This window comes from Rousettus aegyptiacus, unplaced genomic scaffold, assembly GCF_014176215.1.
Source record: "Rousettus aegyptiacus isolate mRouAeg1 unplaced genomic scaffold, mRouAeg1.p scaffold_m13_p_1, whole genome shotgun sequence".
NCBI classification, from domain to species: domain Eukaryota; kingdom Metazoa; phylum Chordata; class Mammalia; order Chiroptera; family Pteropodidae; genus Rousettus; species Rousettus aegyptiacus.
The window spans coordinates 86645077-86661417 of NW_023416284.1; the positions used below are offsets into that span (position 1 = coordinate 86645077).

At 33.2% G+C, this 16341-nt stretch overlaps 1 protein-coding gene across 8 annotated transcripts in view; it reads left to right on the top strand.

Annotated features, from left to right (window-relative positions):
- The window catches only part of EXOC2 (exocyst complex component 2), a 193205-nt gene that overhangs the window by 5877 nt on the left and 170987 nt on the right, over window positions 1-16341 (top strand). For 3 of the 8 annotated variants that reach the window (XM_036237603.1, XM_036237601.1, XM_036237606.1), the window contains exon 1: window positions 5822-5904. The exons of 3 other annotated variants lie outside the window; for them this stretch is intronic. The gene's annotated coding sequence lies outside the window, so the exon portion shown is untranslated. Of the gene's footprint in view, window positions 1-5805; window positions 5905-16341 lie in introns of those variants that run through there. 2 more of the 8 variants (XM_036237595.1, XM_036237590.1) reach the window with 2 other exon arrangements.

The window sequence follows — 16341 nt, forward strand, 5'->3', positions numbered from 1 at the left end:
GTCTGAGTGTGTGGTCTTCACTCAGCCCAAAGGCTGCTAACAGGGTGGATGAGAGAAAGCAAGACTGTTTAATTTATTTCGGATGCCGGAATTGTGCCCGGAGTTTCTCCTAAGCTTGATTCCATAGCTAGCAACTTCAATCCCCTCACAGCTGTGGTACAGTCTCAACTCTTCCAACAGGCTCTTTAAACAGCATCTGCCTATTTAAATCCCCCTTGACTCAGAAATGTTAATGACACTGCTGAGTGCCGTGATTATTTTGCTTTCACTATGTCAGGACATATGGCCTTGAAGAAGTTTCTTTTGAGGTAGAGCTAGAGAAGTAAAACAGAAATTTTAAGATAAGTGACAAAGTTTATGTATTTTTAGAAATTGGGAAAGCTATTGTACAAAATTTGGGTCGAATTAATCCAACTTGGCTCATGTGAAAGAAACTGGGAGTTATGTGACATACTGTCATGTTAAACAATTGTAATAAAATTAACCAATTTAAACTGACACTTGATTCCTGGACCTTTTTTGAGAATCTACATTGATTTTGGTATGCCTGTTGACTGTAGTTATTATATTTGTCAGCAGTGATAATTGGCTGATTTCATCATAAAAGTTTGACAAGTTGACATAGATAAAACTTTGTTTTTATGCAATACATTTTAGAACAATATAGTTTTACTAATTATTTTATTATAAATGGCTTAGCAATAGTTTGTTGATTTTATGCATCTCTCATTCCTGAACATTTGTGTTGAGATGCTCAAATTTGTTATTTAAGTGAACATGTAGAGACTCAATATCATTTGGGAATTTGCATTGTTTAGCATCTCCATTTGCCTCCCTGCAGTCTTACTGGAATGGTTTTGCTGTCATTAATGCATTGGACTAGAAAGTCTAGGGCACTGACATTTTCCAGGGGGGGTTAATATATGTAGCTTATTGTTGTTCCACTACTTTTACTGCTATTTTTAACCCTGAGTTTCAGTACAGTCAGTACAGTGTGCTTAATGATGGTAATATGTTCTAAAAAGTGCATTGTTAGGCCATTTTGTTATTGTGAGAACATAATAGAATGTACTTACATAAAACTAGATGTTACAGCCTATTTACACATGTAGGCTCTATAGCACAGCCTGTTGCTTTTAGGCTAAAAACCTGTATAGCATTTTACCATACCGAATAGTGTAGGCAATTGTTAACACAATGGAAAGTATTTTCGTATTTAAACATATCTAAACATAAAAAAGGTACAGTAAAAATACATAGGGCACTTACCATAGATGGAGCTTGAAGGACTGAAAGTTGCTCTCAGTAAGTCAGTGAGTGCGTGCTGAGTGGATATTAAGGCCTAGGACATTATCGTACACTGCTGTAGACTTTATAAACACTCTACACTTAAGCTACACTAAGTTTATAAAACAACATGAGGTTAAATCAAGCAGAAGAGAAACAATGCAGTCAAGAGATGTAGTTAAACAGATGTATAAAACTGCTGTAGGAATAACAAGATATACTGTTTTTCAGCAAACTTTTTTTTTATAAGTAGATAGAACATACTCTAAAATAACCATACATAGTAAATACATAAACCAGTGACATAGCCATTTATTATCATTATCAAGTATTATGACATACTTATGTCATGCCATGGCATAATTGTATGTGCTGTATTTTTATGTAACTGGCAGTGCAGTAGGTTTGTTCATACCAGCATCACCACAAACAGGTGAGTAATTCGTTGCTCCATGATGTCATGACAGCCAAGAAAGGCATCACTAGGTGATAGGAAATTTTTAGCTCCATTATAATCTTTTGGTACTGCCATCATGTATGTAGTCCACCGTTGACTGAAATGTCATTCTGCCTCACATGACTATAAGTGGAAGTCAGTTCAGATCACTGAGTGGGAACCTTCCTTCACACTCTCACCTTTTCAGTCCTGTACATGGTTTTCTTTAGTCTCATTTGATCTTGAATCAGAAGACTAGAAATTTAGTAGTGTCAAATGCTTTCTTAAAAATTGCTATCATCCTATATTTCCTCTTGTGTGGGTTTTTTTTTTTTTTTTGGTTCTGTATTTGTAGAGATACTGATAATCTAATGTTCTCAAGAATTCTGAAGCAAAATTAGTATATTCACAAAGTTGTGCAACTATCACTGCTAATGCTGGAACATTTTTATTACTCCACAAGGAAACTCTGAACCCACTATGAATCCTTTCCAATTCCTCCTCCTTTAGCCACCAGTAATCTACTCTCTGTCTCTATGGGTTTACCTGTTTTGAACTTTTATGTAAATGGAATCATACAATATGTAATCTTTTGTGTCAATTATGGCAAAATATGTGCATAATAGTAGTCATTACCCATGTTTTTAAAATTACCTTATGTCTTTTACCTAGTAAATGAATATTTCATATATATGTAAATATATAAATATAAACACATATATGACATTGATAAATTATGGTTATAGTCAAGTAATCACTATAAATATTATTCAACTTACATTTTGGAAGCTTAGAAATTTTTAACAGGAGCTGCGAAATGCTCTAGGCTTATATTTGATAGAAAGGCCATGTGTATTATATTGTCTTCTAGTCACCTAGCTCTTTGTTGCAGTGGTCAACAGTCAATCATGCAGGAACCTATACTCAACTGTCTTGAGTTTCACCAGTGTCTTTGCTGACTTATTTGAAATTTGATCTAAAACTCTAAAGGGATAAATCCAGATTGAGCTAGATCCCTCCATTTCAACTTCCTCTTTTGTTGGGCTCAATCCTTAAGGAGTGAACAGTGAACAGGAAACAGAGCAGTTATTAGGTAACTAAAGTGGGAATTGTCCTCAAGAGCATTTCATTCCCTTGCAAAAGTAGAAAAACAGTTTCTGAAGAGCCACAATACTTTGGCAGCTTTTTTAAAGATACCACTTCCAAATGCATCTCTGTTAAACATAAGTTCATCTTTAAGAAAAAATTACTGTCTTTGGACATTTCATATTTTAGAACTGAAAACTTGGAATCTTTTTATGTATTCTCAGTGTGTGTGTGTTGTTTTAAAAATGAAAAATCAAAATTCCGTTAGTTTTGGCTTGGTTTTATAGAAATAAAAGATGGCTGAAAAATAAGTGCAAGGATTTATAAGAGGGTAAAACTCATTTTGGTTTAAACATTTAAAATAATATATATATTTTTTAGTAAAAAAGGGTGTACAATATTAAAGGGCTGATTCTACACATTAGAATTTCTGATTTTCAGGTAATTCATTATGGAAGTAGTAATAGAATATTAAACTTTTCACTTTTTGGACCTTACAGTTAGAGGCCACATTTGAATTTGACCTGCTATTGCCCATAGGGGACCCATGGAAGGGGAGTTGTTCTCCTCAGGTCTTTGTGGTTTCATCTCTAATTTTGCTTCATCTCTAATTCTTTTCTGGCATTAACAAATAACCTTTGTAGTTTACATAAATAAATAAATAAATAAATAAATAAATAAATAAATAAATAAATAAATAGTGCTTACACATTTATATACATTACGAATCGATCATCCTGATAAGTCTAGTACCTATCTGGAACCATACATACTTTTTACAGTATTATTGTTTATATTGCTTAAGTTGCACTTGATATCCCCATGACTATTTATATACTTGACAATTTGTACTTCTTAATCCCTTTCACCTTTTTCACCCCCCGCCCCCAATCTGGTGACCATCAGTTTGTACTCTATCAGTGAGTTTGTTTTCTCTGACTTATTTCACATAGCATAATACCCTCCATATTGTCACAAATGGCAAGATTCCATTCTTTGTTTATGACTGAGTAATATTCCATTATATATACGTACAACAACTTCTTTATCCATTTATCTATCAGTGGACATCTGTGTTGCTTCCACATCTTGGCTATTGTAAATAATACTGAAATGAACATTGGATTGTATATATCTTTTTGCATGAGTGTTTCGGATTTCTTCAGATAAATACCCAGAGTGGAATTTCTGGGACATGTGGTAATTTTATTTTTAATTTTTTTGGGAACATCCATACTGTTTTCCATAATGGCTGCACCAATTTATAATCCCACCAGCACTGAACAAGGGTTCCCTTTTGCCATATTTAGGGCTGCTTATTGAGAGTTGCAGGTCATGCTGAGGTTAGCTGATGCTTGTTTGAGGTCTGTGGACCTTTGAGAAATTTTAGTAAATTTTGCAGCATGAGCCCAGGCAGGTTGCTTCTGTGGAAAAGCTGCTGGAAAAGGTTTGGGCTGGTCATGTCAGTTGAGTGGAGGAGGGTCTGGTAATTACTAGGGCAAGGTGAATGGTGTTAGCCAGGTTATTGGTTTCTCAGATTTGGTGTCCTGCTGTACCAGCCTAGCTGTGTGGGAAGGAGAGCTCAACAAAGGAACAATGGTGCCTTCTAGCACTTCCGTCCATAGATAGAACTGTTCTGACCCTATCCCTTTTGCCCTTGCCCAAAAACTACTCAATTTAATTCCTTGCTGTACATCCTTGGTGCTTTCTGAGCTGCTTCCCCTGTGGTTAAGCCCAGAGTGAGTGAGTTTCTGAGCAAGCAGGTCTGTGTGCAGGCCCCTCAAGAATAGCGTCTGGTCTTCAACAGCCCTTCTCACTTGGATACAATCCCTGCTGTTTTTCACAGCCAGATGTTATGGGGATTCCTCTTCCCAGCACTGATGCTCCAGGTTGGGGGGAGCCTAGTGTGGGGGTAGGGCCCCTTGCTCCTCTGCAGCAGAGATATCCCTCATGATTCTTAATCACCACACTGTGAGTGTGGGACCTACCCTGTTTCGTATCTTCTATCTTCGCCCCTCCTTCCAGTTCTCCACATGGCTTCTTTATATCCCTAGTTGTGGAACTTCTGTTTAGCTAGTCTTCAGGTGGTTCTCAATAATGATTGTTTTATTATTTAATTGTAATTAGTTTATTATTTTGTTGCTGTGGTCGTGGGAGGAGGCAAGCACACCCGTTTCCTACTCTACCATCCTGACCAGTCTCCCAATGTAGATATTTTAAATGTCCTTAAATTATCTATAAATTCAATGTTATTGATACATTTGTTCATTTAACAAATATGTGTTGAGCATCAGTTATATGCTAGATAGTGTTCTAAGTGTTGGATGTATAGCAGTGTTTGGAACAGAAAAAAAACTCTTTCTTGGAATTTAACATTCTAATCTGTAGAGATAGACGAGTAGTTATCTGAGTGATGATTTTCTTTTTCTTTGTACAGTTTAGAATATTTAGATGTTTCTCTGATGGAATGCCTATCCTTTTTATAATCAGGGTGGAAACAGTGAAACTCTTTTTAAGGGAGGAGGTAGAAGCAAGTTGAGAATGGGAATGGAGCCTGTGTTTTAAAGGCCCCAGGTCTGGCATGTCCTGTTGCCTTTGTCAGGGAGTCTATAGGCGGGTAGAACCCAAGTATTATCTCTCCTGGGTGGGGTGTTGAGGTGTAATACCACAAGACCATAGGGGCCGGGGGCTCATGGGATCTCTGCTCTGAACTCTGGCTGTCACTCTTGTGGCATCATGAAGTTTTACGCAAATCTCCTGCAAGGATATTGAGGATATAGAGCTCTTTTTCCACGTCAGCAGCACCATATCCAAGTTGGTAAAAGTCTGTGTGCCAAGACAAGTTATGCTTTTGGACTCCTGACTCCAGGGTCATCTAAGAGGCCATGGTGTGGTACGAGGTACGATGGGGAGACTTCTACTGGTTTCTCATGCAAGGTGTTTCGAAAAAGTTCAACAAGATTTACCGAGAGCTAGAATCTGAGCATTTTTTTCAGAGCAGTAAGAAGCACAGAGAATGCTTCCACCCTGAAGCTCCAGCTGACCAACAAGCATTGTCCCTGCCTCGGTGGCTGTGGAGCTGCTATTGCCCACAGGTGAGACTTGCATGGTGGTACACTATCTGCCTGTGAAGATGATTCCCTGAAAAGTAGGGGAAGATTTTTCAGAGCCTAGTGATCAAACCTGTGATGTTAGTATTCCTGCTACTTTGAAGACTGAAGAACATTGTATAAATAATGGCAAACTTGAGTGATTAAGTGCTGATTGAAGCATATATAAATGGCAAAATGAACTTGAGTACAGAAACCAATGTTGTTTCTATTAAGAGTTATTTTAACAATCTTGGAAATCCTCCAGTGGCTGCTCAGGATATTCCTCAAGACAGAAACCCGAGAGCATGGTGCAAGTGCTGGTAGAGAATAGGAATCTTCTGCAGTTTTTCCAGGGACAGCAAATAAATCCTACAACAACCTTATGCAATATTTTGAGCAATGCACTTCATCTTGTTTTGGCTCATGAAAATGTCACTCTTCAGTATTTCATTCCTGCTCATAAAAATTCTGCCAGCCAGTGTGTGTGTGTGTGTGTGTGTGTGTGTGTGTGTGTGTGTGTGTGTGTATTTTAACTTATGTTTCTGTTCAAAACTGAAACAGACCCTGAGTTAATTGGGTTAAAAGTCTGCACCCTCGCTGGCTTATATAGGGTGTACATTCTATTGAGTCCTTCTTCCTTTGTAAAGCTTTTATTCCAAAATCATTGCTGAAATAGTTGGATAGGTCATTTTTATGTTTATTGGCTTTGCCATTTTTTTCATACTTGTTAAGATGCCAAAGAAAAAAGATTTTCTACCCTAACTTTTTTTTGGGGGGGTGGGGGGAGAGGATTGTAACAAAGTAAATAAAAATAACTTTGAACACTGAAACAACTGGATCAGTATTTTGTTATAAAATGCTATTGTGTAAAATGGGAACTTCATCAAGTGTAAACATTTTTTGAGGGATTTTTCTTAATTTAGGGAGCTCAATATGATATCTGAAAGCTATAAAGTAGCATTTATGTATTTTACATAGTCTTTCTAAGCTATATGTGTTTTGTCAGAGCATATATTAGTGTATATTTGTGGTTTTAAATTTATCATATACAGAGTCTGAATTGGTTATTTATTAGATTCACTAATAATGCATCTTATTCACATAAGAATTCAAGGAATTAGTCAAGTTTATGTGGACCAGGATGTTTCTTATGTGAACTTTTATATAAACCAAGATTCTATTTTTTCCCCATAGTATTCTGTCATTCTATTTAGAAAATAACTCTTAATGCTTTATTGTTTTGAGAAGAAGGAAGGGTTTTAAAGGACTGTGATTAATAATCTCATCGAGAGGGGCAGTTCATATTAAATTTTAGCTTTTTATGATTTATGCAATAAGACAAGCTATTAACTTTGCAACCTGTATTTTTGCACTCAGTAAATTCCAATGACTACATTTCTATCAGTGATGAGTAACTGCCTATTAGATTTGGTTATTAAATACTTAAATTTGTTATTATTACTATTATGATTATTTGTTGATTTCTAAATTTTATTCATGGTGCTGCAGAAAGAATATATAGAAACATGAAACCTTGGCAAGTAACTTGAACTCTTGTCTGCTTAAGATCTCTTTCAGTTTAAATAGATTCTGATTCCATATTCTGAGGGTTATAATATAGGAAGATTAAAGAGTTTTCAAAAGTATCTTAACATTATTATTGAGTAACTATTTCAGAGTGATAGTTTAAGCATTGTGAAGCTGTTTACTGTCTAACTTGAGTTATACACAAATGCTTGATAAATATTTACGAAGCTATTTTTAACGTTTTTAAAATCCCTTGCTCTCATCAGCATTTTTGTAGACTTTTAATGCAAGATGAAAATGCAAAACAAGTGCTTTAACAGCAAGGAAATTATAAAATCTGCAGATTTTTTTTCCTATGCCATAACACAGAAATAACTTATCATGCTTGTCTCTAGTATCTCTTCAAATTGTTCTTTGGTTTCTTAATTAAATGAGAACTTTCAAGTTTAGTAAAAGTCTGTCTTTTTACCTGTTTCATCCTTTCTTTTCTCCTTCCTTCAGAGAATGTCTATCTCTCCCCCTCTTCCTCCTCCCCCTGCCCCCAAATGAAAAAAACCTATAGGTTATTTCGGAAAATAAATAATTGCATTTTAATCTATGGTGTATTATTTATAGTAGTTTACTTTTAATAATTCATTAACAAAAAGACTAGGGTTTTTGCAGTGTAACTTTTGAAAATGAGAAGGATAATTTATTTCTCTCTATTTAACCTTCAGTGATATGTAGCTGTTAAAAATAAGCCATCTAAAACTCTAACATCTAAATATAAGGTCTTAAAAATTCATATTTTTCTCATTTAGTAAATTGTTTTATAAGAAATACAGAGATTTTAAAATGAATAATAACATTCTCATTGTAGTTTAGTTTAATTGTGAAAAGCTAGGAAGTGCCAGTTTCGACAGTCTTACATTAGTAATTGATTTTAAAGGCTTGGTCCTATAAATAAGATTCTCAAAATAAAGAATTGAAAAAGGCCTTAAAAATTATCTCATCCGGGAACCGTAGTTATAGATAAGAAAAGTTCCAGAGAGCATACAAGTAGGCAAGGGTTTTTAATTGTTAATACCAGCATCCAGTTTAGAAGCTAGGTCTCCAAACTATTCATAGATGTTAAGTATTTGAGCTTGTTCTGTCAAGACTAAATTCATAGACTTACAGCTTGGATGTAGTTCTGTTTATTAAAATAAATCAAGATTACCATGTGAATCTGTTACTTATTTAAAAAGATAAAATTTATATTAAGAAAAGTCCAAAATCTTTTTGAAGGGCATTGCCATATTGTCTTTGTGTGAAGATACTCTTTGTTTTTGCAGATTGGAAGGAATTTATTTGTCATGAAATGGTAATTTTATGGAAAACTATGACCTCTCATTTAAAAAATCAAGGTATCAAGTTTAGAAATTATTTCAGCTTTTCATTTCTTTTAGAGAAATGCTACTGAGAAGCAAGAAAACACATGCCTTTCTGTTCACTGTATCTACAGAAATAAATCTTAGGTGAAATGTATTAAAGTGCTTCTTTATATCTGGAAATGCGTGTTTCATTGTATTTCTTATTGTTCCCCTAGATATCATTTGCTAAAAGCTACTAAAAAGATTGCTCATAAGTATATGTTTATTTATAAGTATATGAATCATTCATTGAATAAATGTATCAATACCATTCCAACATGAATACCAAGAGAAATGAAATACCAAAAGAAATCAGACAAAAGTCTGTTGCCTGGTTCATTTCTATAGAGTAGTCTTAGTTCTAATTATCCCTATTCAGGTTCAGGTAGTTGGAAAAATGCTTAGTAAGTTAATATGAGTCTGGAATCTTGTTTGGTAATTGACGGGATATAAGTGTGTAGTATTGTTCTTAAGGTAAGAGCCAGTATGTAATACTTTGAAGCTCATCTACATATACCTGTGTATGTATGTGAATTCCCAGTAGGTACTCCAATACTGTCAACCTTTATCATTTGCCCATTTCTATCATTTAATTCTTCATTTATTTAGTTTATTTGTGCAAGGATATTGCCTAATAAAAGTGGTTTATTCTGTATCCGTAATAATTTTCCTTACATAATTGATAACAGCTATTTTACCCCCTGTCTCTATCATATAGCTTTCAAAAGATGAAATTGGCTTGTGGTGTGCACTTTTAGGGTAGGTTTATTCACTTTATTCCTTACCTCTTTCATTATCTTAAATGACTATATAATGTAGACAATATATTGGTTTAATTAAACAAATAATATTTATGTCTGGTAAAGTCAGACTTTTGTTCATCTCTGTTTAGAGTATTTATATAAGAAAGACATGACAAATTTTCAAAGACCATTGCATTTCAAAAATCTTTGTGAGGAAAATCTGTGGGCACTTAATTATGATAACTATAGATTAGATGAGTGTTTTTCTTTAAAAATATCCTTGTTAGTCTGGCATGGGTTGTGAAACTGAAAATGTTTAGAAACTAAGTTGTTTTCTTAAGGATTAAACTCTTCCTAAGTGATAAGAAATTTTTTCATTTATTCGTGATTTTAAATATAAGAGCATAATCTATATTGCAGGATATTTCTAATTGGAGGTAGGTTGAAAAGAGACATCTCTTTCTCATTCTACAAATTATTACCGAGTGCATACTATGGTAGGCACTGTTTGTGTTATGGATATTGCAGTTTTTAAAAGCACTTCAATTATTTCTTATTTAAATGACAATGCTTTTTCGAGGTAAAGTGGATTTAGAACATTGGGAATAAATTAGAAATGCCTCTTCCTACTTTTTTTTTTTTTTTTTTTTTGCATTTTTTAAAACTAGAGGTATTTTTATTTCAATTCCGTTTTACACCAGGAAGAGCTGGTACCCCATGCACATATGAAACCATTCTGAGGTTTTTAGAATATGGGCTATCAAATATACAAATGACCTCATAGGATGCGGGGTAGTATAAAGGAAAGAGTGATATTAGACTCTTGTGAGTCATTAAGCCATGGACCTGGTCTGTAATATATTTAATTAGTTGTGTGACCTTGAAAAATCATTTAACATATCTAGGTTACAATTTCTTCAGATGAGGGTTCTGGACATTAATTGAATCAAGTCTCTCTTAGCTTTGATTCTGTGAAATATTGGCATGTCCTCCTACTAATAATCAAATCCATCATGTCAAGAGGAGCTGACAGTGTGATATTTTTATTAATCGTCTTTTCAATAATATTAATATGATGGTAATTTCTTTACCTATTAAATTTTCATCCTACAGTTTTTCTGGAAACAAGGATTGTAAGAATATTTCTGCTTAAAAATTTGGTTCTTTGTAAAGTGAACTAGACCAGATTTGAAAGTAATCAGTTGAAGCCACATGCTTATCTGTTTTATAGTCTAATACTGTAGACAGGAATTAATAATGTTGAGTTATTTAAATCACCACTTAATTGAGGTCTAATTTTCCATGCCAATAGAGTGAAGCATTTCGTTTTGTCAAGAATTGGTTTGTAAATGTTAATGAAGCATATTAATTACCCATTCTTTCCTTAATATTTATTTTCTCTGCAATGTTATGGTATCTTTAGGGCAATATAATTTCTGTGGGAACTTCGTGTTGAAATATGTCTGTTCTCTCGTGAAAGCTTTTATTCACATGTTACTAAATTTCAGGTTTATCAATTTATAATGGTTTTAAAGCACATTTTCAAAACAAGCTTTCCAGCAATAGTAAATCTCATTAAAAGAATACTTGTTTCTGAAAATTCTATAATTTTATGTATACTTAATTATTAAATTACCTACTGTGGTTGTTAATATAAGTTTATTCATTAGTTATTTGTGTATTTTGCTAATGTTAAATGTGAAAATAAATATTTCTTTTGAGTAACGATGGGTCTTATGTGTTGATTAGTAGGATGATGTAAATTTAATGTAATTACCCAATCATTATATTTAAAATTTAATTTTATATTAGTTTCAGGTGTGCAGCACAATGGTTATACATTTATATAATTTATAAACTGTTTCCCCCCCTCCCCTCAATTATGCTAGTACTTACCTGGCACTATACATAGCCATTACAGTATTTATTATTAACTGTATTCCTGTGCTATAGTCCACAACCCCATAACTGTGGTATAACTACTAATTTGTACTTCTTAATCCCTTCATCTTTTTCACCCTGCTCGCCACCCCCCTTACTATCTAGCAGTTACGAGTTTGTTTTCTGTATCTGAGTCTGTTTTCATTTTGTTTGTTCATTTATTTTGTTCCTTAAATTCCACATTTAAGTGAACTCATATGGTATTTGTCTTTGTCTTTTTCATTTAGCCTAATATCCTTTAGGTAGGTCCATCCATGTTTTTGTGCATAGTATTTTATTTTTTTATGGCTGAGTAATATTCCATTATACACACACACACACACACACACACACACACACACACCCCAAACTTCTTTTTTAATAATCTATTTATGATCACTTAGGTTGAAAAGCATTATTTTTGATAATTTTTTATTTTGAAATAACCTCATACTTACGGAAAACTTAGAAGAACAGTAAAAGTAACTCACTCTTGTAAATCTTTTAAAAAAAATTTTGGTAAATAACAAGTATAAACCCTTTTATCAGACTCACCAATTGTTAACTTTTTGCCCCATTTGTTTTTATCATTCTGTTAGTCTATCTGTATATATTTATTTGAACCATTTGAAAATATAGTGTAAACAAGCCTTTTGCTTCTAAATACTTCAGTATGTGTTTACTAAAAGCAAGGACATTCTCTTATATTACCATAGTACAGTTATCACAGTCAGGCAATTTAATATTGATACCAATTGTTCCAGTTATGTACTTTATGGAAAAAATGTTTTTCTCGTTCTAAAATCATCTAGGATCACACATTACATTTAGTTGCAATGTCTCTTTAGTATCCTTTAATATAGAACAATTCTTCAGCCTTTGTTTTTCTTGACCTTGACATTTTCAAAGCATACAGGCCAGTTATTTTGTAGAATGTCTATCAATTTAGATTTATCTTCTTTTGCGAAGAGTCTCTTCTTTTGCTCATTTTTTAAAAAATTAGGTGGTTTGTCTTATTTAGTTGAAAAAGTTCTTTACATATACCTTATATAAGTCCTTTGTCAGATGTATCGATCGAGAATATTTTCTGCTAGTTGCCTATTTTATTTTGATGAGAAGGTTTTAATTCTGATGAAGTCTTAATATATTAGGGTTTTCAATGTCTGTATATCGTTTGTCATATTGAAAAAAAATCTTTACCTGGAGATACTTTCTTATTTTATCTTTTTTATAGTTTATAATTTTAGTTTTTATGTTTAGGTTTATGACCTATCTTAAATGAATTTTTGGAAGTGATGTGAAGTTGAAGTTAAGATTTTTATGCCACCCTCCCTCCCCGCCCCACCAGTGTGGAGACCCAGTTGTTTCAGCACCAATTGATGAAGATGTTTTTTTCTCCTTTGATTTGCTTTGTTACCTTTGTCAGAAATCAACTGGTTATATAAATGTGGATCCATTTCTGAACTCAGTTCTATTCCTCTGATTCATTAGGTTATCCTTGTGCCAATAGCATAGTGTTTTGGTTATTGTAGATATTTTATAATGTCCTGAAGTTATGTACCTACCATAAGTGTTACAACCTCCCCCCCCCCAAATTGTTTTGGCTATTCTAGGTTCTTTGAATATCTATAAGAATTTTAGAATCAGCTTGACAATTTCTCTACATAAGCCTGCATGAATTTATACATCAGTTTGGGAAGACTTGATATTTTCTGATATCTTCTGATCCATAGATATGGATATAGATCTCCACTTATTTAAATCTTTTTTTCTGCAATATTTGGAATTTTTCAGTATAGAAGTCTTGTATTTTTTTTATTAAATGTATTTTTATGTATTTTAATTTTATAATGATATCAAATAGAAATGTAAAACTTTTATTTTCCAATTATTTCATACTAGACTATAAAAAAATAACTAACTTTTGTATATTGACCATTGCTAAATTCATTTATTAGTGCAAGTAGTTGCTTAGCAGATTCCCTAGGATATTCTGTGTACACAGTCATGTTATTTGCAAATAAAAAGTATTTCTTTCTTCCTTTGTGGACTTTATGTCATTTGTTTCTTTAGTCTTATCTAACTTATTGAACTGGCTAGAGTCTTTAGAACATGTTAAATAGACAGGATGAAAGAGACATCTTTGCTTCACTTATCTTAGGGGAAAGGCATTGTATATTTCACCATTAAGTATGATAGGTGTGTTCCCCACACCCCACCCACTCCTTTGTCCTTTATTGATTGAAGAGACCCCAACTATTCCTAGTTTGTTGAGGGTTTTTAGTAACAAAGAGTTGTTGAATTTTTTCAAAGACTCCTTCTATATCTATTTAGTTGAACACAGTTTTGCTTTTTACTTTTAATGTGATTTACAGTGATTGAGTCTTGAAAGTTAAATTATCTTTGCATGCCTGGGATAAACCCCACTTGGTCATGATGTCTTCCCTCTGCTTCTGTTTCCTGAAATAATTCATGTAGGCTTGGTATTATTTATTTATTAAATGTCTGATTTCATCAATGAAATCATCTAGGTCTGAAGTTTTTTTCGTAGAAAATTTTTTGATGATTAATTCAATATATTTAATAAATATGAAGGTTTTGAGATTTTCTGTTTTTGTATTAACTTGGTAACTTGTCCTTTGAAGGAATTTTTCTCTTTCATCTAAGTTGTCAAATTCATTGGCATAAAGTTCTTTATAATAGTACTTTATTGCTTTAAAAAAAAAATGTCTTTGGTATCTATAGTTACCCCCTTTCATTCCTGAAATTGGTGATTTGTGCTTCTCTCTCTTAGAGAATTTTATTAGGATTTATCAGTTTTATTAATTTTTAAAGAAATACTTATGGCTTTACAGTTTTTTTCACTATTTTTTTCTGTTTTATTGATTGCTACTCTTCAGTATTTTCTTTATTCTGCTTCCTTTGTTTCTCTTCCCTGGCTTTTGATTTTGAGTTTAATTAGCTCTTCTTTTTCTAGTTTCTTAAGGTAGAAACATAGACCCTTAATAGTAAATATTTTTTTTCTTAATATAAGCTTTTAAAGCACAGTACTTTGGCTACATCCCTAAAATTTTGATTATACTTCCATTATCATTCACTTCAAAATTTTTTCTTATTTTCCTCTTTTTTTTTTTTTTGATCATTTGGTTATTTAGAAGTGTGTTGTTTAATTTCCAAATACTTGGATACTTTTCACGATATTGTATTGCTATTGTTTTCTAATTGAATTCCTTTGCAGTCTTTGAAATTTCAGTCTTTGGAATTTCAGTTTTGGAATTCATTGTTACTTACTTGATAGCCCAGCATGGTGAACATTCTGTAGACAATTCACAAAGAGTTTTAGAAATGCCAGGTAGGTCAAGATGGTCAGTAGTATTGCTTATGTCTTCTATAGCCTTACTAAGGTTTGTTTGTTTCATCTAATTGTTGTCCATACTTAAGGGGCATATTAAAATCTCTAATCATGATTGTGGCTTTATCCCTTTCCCCCTATATTCAGCTTTTACATCTGTGTTTTGAAGTTCTGTTATTAGATATATGCACAGTTTAGATTGTTTTGTCCTTCTGAAGAATTCATCTTTTCACATTGTAAAAATTTTCAGGTTACTGTGTGCTGTCATTTCTCTTTAGATAGAAGAACTTCCTTTAGCATTTCTTGTTATACGGATTTGTTCCCAATGAACTTCCTTTATTTGAAAATACCTATTTTTCAGCTTTATTGCGATATAATTGACAAATAAAATTGTAATATACTTAACATGTACAACCTAATAATTTGATATACATCTACATTGTGAAAGGATTCCCACAATTGAGTTCATTAACACATCCATCATGTCACATAGTTACCCCACCCTTCTTTTGGTGAGACTACTTAAGTCCTATTCTCTTATACAATATAGTATTACCAACTGTAGTTATTGTGTTACACATTAGATCTTCAGACCTTATTCATAACTGAAAATTTTACTCTTTACCTCCCCAACTACCTCAGCTCCCAACCCCTAACAACCATTATTCTGCTGCTTTCATGAGTTAGCCTTTTTCTTTTGATACCATGCAATATTTGTTTTTAACTTATTTCAGTCAGGATAATGTTGTACAGGTTCGTCCATGTTGTCATAAATGGCAAAATTTTCTTTTTTAAGAATGAATCGTATTCCACTGTGTGTGCGTTTGCGTGTATATGTATGTCACATTTTCTTTATCCATTCATCCATCAATGGACACTTAGGTTGCATCCATATCTTGGCTGCTGTGAATAATGCTGCAATGAACATGGGAGTACATAAATCTTTTTGAGATAACGATTTTGTTTCCTTTGAGTATATATCCAGAAGTGGGATTGCTGGATCATATGGAAGTTCTATTTTTTTTTTTCCTCATTAAACTCTATTTTAATGGGTGTCAGAATTCTATGACAATTAGTCAAGTTGTTTCCGCTAAAGAATACTAATCTTAAAAACTAATACCTTTGAACTGCCACACACACACACACACACACACACACACACACACAGACAAAACAAATGGTCTGTAAAAACATTTGTCTTTCTGTTTGAAGGTTTTACAAATGAATACATTGTTATCATTATCCAGACTTTAATTATTAAACCTAAATGGCCAATTGAGACAAACAGTTCTGGGACCATCTTCCACCACTAATTAAGACTGGGGTGACAAGTATTAGGCATGATATCCATTTAGCTTTCCGAACTTTCTGGACGGACTTGGTGACTTTTCCAGCTCCAGCAGCCTTCTTGTCTACTGCTTTAATGACGCCCACAGCAGCCATCTGTCTCTTGTCACAAACAGCAAAACGACCCAGAAGAGGATAGTCAGAGAAGCTCTCAACACAC